The sequence below is a fragment of the Adiantum capillus-veneris genome, chromosome 17 (assembly GCF_014529385.1).
Source record: "Adiantum capillus-veneris isolate H3 chromosome 17, ASM1452938v2, whole genome shotgun sequence".
In the NCBI taxonomy this organism is placed as follows: domain Eukaryota; kingdom Viridiplantae; phylum Streptophyta; class Polypodiopsida; order Polypodiales; family Pteridaceae; genus Adiantum; species Adiantum capillus-veneris.
In genome coordinates, this window is record NC_140947.1 from 144,246,702 (window position 1) to 144,252,940 (window position 6,239).

The window sequence follows — 6,239 nt, forward strand, 5'->3', positions numbered from 1 at the left end:
GCAATACGTGTTGACTCTAATGATTTCATCGTGAGGACAATCCCTTAGCCAATGATCTCCGCCACAGTTGTAGTAGGGTCCCTTAGGCTGTTGAGGTGCTCCTTGAGCTCCTCTCTGTTGGTACGCATGCCTCTGCCCGCCCATGCCTCTGTTGGCTATGAACAACAGTGTTCGTTCATCCAGGCTGTATCTTCCTTCTCCTATTGCCTGTGCAGCTGTTGGTGGTCCTGTACTTCCAATCATGCTCCAAGGTTTTGGCGTTGTGGGTTCTTCCGGTGGATAATAGATAGGATTTGCTGCATATCCATTGAATCTTCGTAATATGCATGCATAGGTACCAAAACCTTCTCTTCTAGTTTGTTTACCGTTGGTGTGTATCTTATGCCGACCGATCGTAATCCTGGTAGGTGTGGTTGTTGCCCCAATACTGGTTGTGGTCTTTCAACACCTACAGGTCCTGGTAGGTTACCTGCTTGATACCTAGGCATCGGTGGAAGTTGAGGAGATGCTACCTGAGCTTGGGGAGCATAAGGTCGCTCTCTCACATATCCCTTGTTATAATAGCATTCCTCCGTCACATGGTTTGTCCATTTTTGTTCAATTGCACACCACTTCGGCTACTTAGCCTGAGGCTTGGCATACATATTAATTTTTTTTAGCACTTCCTCCACAAGCTGCTCCTGGCTTACAGCTACTTATCCTTTCGGTGTTGTCTTAGCAGACTTGCTTCCACTTTGTTGTGAGGATGAATCGTCATCAAGATCCTTGAATTCACCCTCCTTGTAGACCGCACAATTGTCTACAAGGTAAAGAGCCTCCTTAGTTAACTCATTTAACGTCGTGCTTATCTTCATATATAAGTCCTTCTGGAGATCTGCGTTCCTTAGTCCTTGAATAGATATAAGCATAAGTCTGGACTGAGTTGGCAGTTCTTCCACAGGGCAGAACTTCACATATCTTTTTAGTCATAGGGCTGCCTTTCGCACAGATTCCCCTTCTTTCTGTTTGAATTTATGGATTTGTGAAACTGTATTATGAGCTATCCCCCTTTGTGAGAATTCCTCAATAAACTCGTCAAAAACCTCCTCCATAGACTCAAAATCTCTACGCTCCACAGAGTCAAACCAAGTAGCGGCATCCTCTTCTAAGGTAAGTCCAAATCCTGTAAATTGAGTAGGGAAGTCCAAAACTTCTTCAGCTCTAATTACATGCACAAAGGCTGCTACATGATCCCTAGGATCTCTGTTTCCCGTGTATTTCTTGTTTACCCATTTTTGCACCTGGGAAGGTCTAATTCTATGATGGTCTACAAATCTCATCATTGGTTCTCCTCGTCCTACTCGATATACCTCCTCTGGCCTTCGGTAGTGGGAGGGTTTCTCTCCCAGAGGTGCTCCTGAGCCATAATTTCTGACGGTTCTTGCAAGAGGTGGTTCATCTCTTCGAACTCGTTCTATGGGTTGTCTTCCGGGCTCTACCGACTCTTGAGTTTTTGTCTTACTCTCGCCTTGATACTGTGAATAGAGTGGTGGTTCTTGTAAATCTCTTATCCCTCTTGCGGTTGGATAACCATCTCTGTTTCGGTCTTGTTCTAATGTCTCACTTTGTTGAAGCCATGCCTGCAATGATGGTTGGGTTGCTTGTTGGTTCTGCTAGTTGAACGTCTGTTATCGGTTAGAATGTGATGTTGTCTCGTACTCCTCTGAAAATGGGTTTGTTGACTTGTTAGGGGTATAGGTGGACCTTGGTACTTCTTCGGGGGCATATGTTGATCTTTCTGGAACTGTTGCCTTTTCTACCTCCTCTGGGAGAATTCGTTTATATTCTCGCCCGTACCTGTCAACAAAAATGATATGCTTCCCCATAGCAATTTCATAAGAGAACAAGTAAAGAACCTTGTCTTTGCTTAATTCATTTGGGTAGGGTTCTTTGCATCGAAAATAAGAGACTACTCCCTCGCTCTCATGCTTGTAAATTCCCACATTCTCACTATAGGTAGAGACCCTGGTTGTTTTTTTATCATACATAAAAAGAGCTCCAGGTCGATCAATTTTTGGAGACGGCTCTTGAGCCTCTAAAGACCATTTTTCCTTTTGCCACATTATCTCCATATCTGTTGTAATCCTCAGGGTTACTAACTATCAGATAGTGGTTCCCCTTTTCGTCTCGGAATCTATATCCATCATCATAGACTCGAATTATCTCCAGTCTCTAAGAAGGTCTTTCCTCTATACAAATACACTTGCATCCCCGATAGTCAGAATAAACTAGGGCTCCCCTAGAGTTTGTTCCTTCTAAGAAGATTATAGTGAACTTGGCATCGTTCAAAGGATTTTGGGAGGTACTTCTTCCCAGCATTGTTCCTTCACCGGAGAAACCTCTTGGCTGTTGACTACCCATCATGAAGAAGGACTTATCTGATGAAGTGTCAGTATCACTACCTTTCTCAATGATTGGGGCTAATGGATCTAGCCTTGCCTGGGTTACACTTTCTTCAGTGGATACTAAGCTACCCTGATCACCTGCCACTTTTTGGTCTCTTGGAATGTGTCTTCCTGATCTTAAATTCATCAAACTTAGCAATGCAATTTATCACAAACTCACTTGGCAAGGGATCAGTTTCCGCTCAACTTCTTGCCTTGCTGCCGAATATACCTGTACACAAGCGTTTAATTTTGGCAAATCGAATCAAAGCATTTAACCACTAGAGGTGGTCTTAGTAATGATTGGTATAACTAGTGGGTTAACCTCAACCACTACTGTACTCTATACACTTCGGATGTTTTAGGTCTGCCAATCTGATGTACACCACCCAAGTGTTTAGAGGTAAAGTCTTAATTCCGTCTCTGCTCTGTCAAAAGGTCAGACAAAGTCCTATTTCACTTCTGGAAGAAGTTTTGGAACCCTTAAGTCAATCAGAACCTCCTGGTAGGTCCACTGTTTAATTTTGTCCAAGAAATGACCCTGTAGACATCCTACGCGTAGGATGTCTTTTTTGCTCTGTTTCAGCCAAAATTTTCAATGTGGCTTTCCCTTGATGTGCTGAGCTGGTGTGTTTATTTTTTTTGTTTGGACACCTGTAAGCTGGCTAGCTGATCAGAATTCTGTTTCAGAAGCCTAATGTCAGTTCTGATGATTTCACCAGTCCAATCAGCTCCAAATTGGACCAAACTGACTAGGAGGTTTGTCTACGGCTATATGATAGCTTGGTATGTCAAATAGGAATTTGGACTTTTCTTCATGCATTAGACGTACTACGCGTAGGATGTCTTTTGCAACAGAATTTGACCAAACTTAGCCCACAGCCTTTCCTTGGTTTGTTGAGCTCACTGGTGTGTTTATATTTGTGTTTGAATGTCAAAAGACCCCAAATTTATCTATTCTAGCCTTTTTCAATCAAAAACTGTTAAAGTCTGCTTCAACAATTTTCTCACCCAATTGAGATGAATCCTTTCTCATGCATTCAATAAATCATGTAGATCATGCTCATGAAGACATCCTATGGTTTTGGTCTTAAAATTATGCCTTGGCACAAATTGGGTAGGATGTATGGAAATTTCTTTCTTTTGGCCGACACCTATCAAGATATGGTCAATCTTCCACTTTCCAGGTGAAATTAGGGTAAAACCTACCTTCTTAACACACTTGCCAACTCAGATTCTCCAAATTCTTGCTAGATCACCCTATAGACATACTACACGTAGGATGTCTACTGCCTTAAATTTTAATTTTTTGGCTGACCTATGCTCAGCAGCTCTCTCAGAAATACTCACAAAAACTTTTGGACTTCAATTCAGCTTCTAAACACAAATTACCGTCTTTTACAGCTCTTCGATGAGCCTAACAGCAAATATAGCATGCATGAAGTGCTCCAGATCATAAATCATGATGTCCTACTTACCCTACTCCTACTCATCATATGAGATGGTGATTTTGGTGTCTTGGTTGCTTCATGGCCTTCCCCGGACTCTCAAGCTATCCTTTCACCGCCTCTACCACTCCAACTCCTACTCTCCTACCTAATACTACCTAAGTCGAAGGATCTAGGCCAGACACTCGCTCCCTAGACTCCTCCTAAGACCTAGAGAGTCTCCCACCCTCTGATCCTATCTAAATGTAAAATAAGACTCTGGCAAGCTAGAGAATCCCTATCCTCAAGGACTAGTCTCAGTCACCTACCTAGGGTTTTTGTCCCCGGCAGCGGCGCCAAAGTTGGCGGATACGACGCGACGGACGTCAGCACAGCGAGAACTCACCTAACAAGATTTGTCATCTAAGGACGAAGCTCGACTTGCAGGCGCGTGGAAGCAAGCATAGGGTGTCAACCTACACTCGACCGACTATTGACTACTTCCTACAGAGGTCTCTACCCAATGTCTAAGTTACAGCCTTCAAAAGTACACAGGAGGATATTTCCTACAACGCTTCCAAGAGCCAAATACCCATCAGATGTTCTCGAAACGCTACGAAACTTGAGGGAAATCCTATTAACATCAATAGGCCGCTCTCCCTAAGGTCCGTGACCCAAAACCCTACCCAAAAACACCCGGTGCAAAATCACGTAGGATGTTTGACAGGTTTTTGCAGATCGTCGTTTCTGAAAACTAAAGTGCCTAATGTGTAGCTCTACTCATTGCGAACACGTGGATATGCTGAAATGCGAAAACAGACACCATATGCTCACCGAATTACCAGAAATAGCTCGCGGGTCAATCTCGCGAAGCCAAGCCGTACACGCGTAATGTAGGTGTTGGCGCGTAGCTCTCTCCGGGGGCAACACGCTACACTTCTCCTCACTCGATTCCGACCACCAGTGTGTGCATAGCATCAAGATAAACTCTCACTCCCTCTCATACAGAGAATACGCTTCTCACAGACACTTCATAAAAATCAACAAAAAGGTTTTTTCATTAAGGTCAAAATTTGGTATTTCCAATTACAATATCTCAAGTTCCAAAGTAAAATCTTACCCAGTCTAATGGCAAAAATAATATACAAAATTGGAAACTTCTGCAAGCCCCAAGTGTTTTCAAATGAAATTACAGGTTTTTTTCTTAATCACGGAATGACTACATAGGATTTCTTTCTTTTCGTAGTCCGCCAGTCTTCTGCTAACAATCTCCTTTTCCTCTCGCCCTCAACCGGCTTTTTGAAATTGAAAACGGCACGATATTAAGCTGAGACACCTTTTTCCCGAACACTGGTACACGCTCGCGAACAGAGGCAAGAGAGAGCGGACATGCTAGAGAGAGAAGGAGAGAAGGTGGGTTCACGCGGAACGGGAAGAAGAAGAAGAGAATTTTAAAGTCGACAAAAATTATCGCAAGCGATCGTAAAGATCTCGTCGATGAAGATTTTTAATGCGCCACAAGGCACGGTGGGAGCCGAACCTAGCTTTCCAAAAATACCAAAAATTAGCCAAAAGTCCAAAAAATCGCCAGAAAATCCCAAAATTTGCCTGAAAAGTCCAAAAAATTCCCTGAAAATTTTGGGAATTTTAGAATATCATCGTAATTCACAATCGAGCATTTTCAACACGCAAAAACACATCAAAAATAGTAGATTTTACCGAAAACGCCAAATTCAACTAAATTGTCCACCCGACCCCCGGAAATAACAAAACACTCAAAACTCGACCACAGAGGGCACAAATGTGAACAAAATGATTCCATAAATATGCACACACAAAATAACTCGTAAGGATCGCAAAATCAAATTTTTATGGAATTATCCAAAAATTAATACAAAGGTTAGCAAAAAATTACCAAAAATTACAAAAATCATCCAAAAAATACCAAAGAAACTTCTACAAATTCTCCACTCATTGGGGAATAGTGGAGTCAAATAAAATTGCCAAAATCACATCAATTCAATTGCCAACAATTTTATTAAAAAAATCAAGACTAGGCAATTAAACCGGCAAAATTACCGACAAAATTAGGTCAAAAATTGACGCAATTAAGATGTGTAAATGTTTTGAGCACAAAAACGCAGCATTTAATCATTACACACATCATTTATGCAATCAAAACATCGAATTAACCATGCAAATTAAACACTTTTTAAGGCACACACACACTAAAAAATTGGCAGTTTTTACCAATCTTTAGGTGCGCACACAAAAGGGTTAAATTTGTCGAATTTGTAATGTGACTTCACAAATCAATAGTTGGGCATGAGCACAACACAAATCAAGCATCACAATTGAAAATCATAACGCACACATTGATTTATAGGTG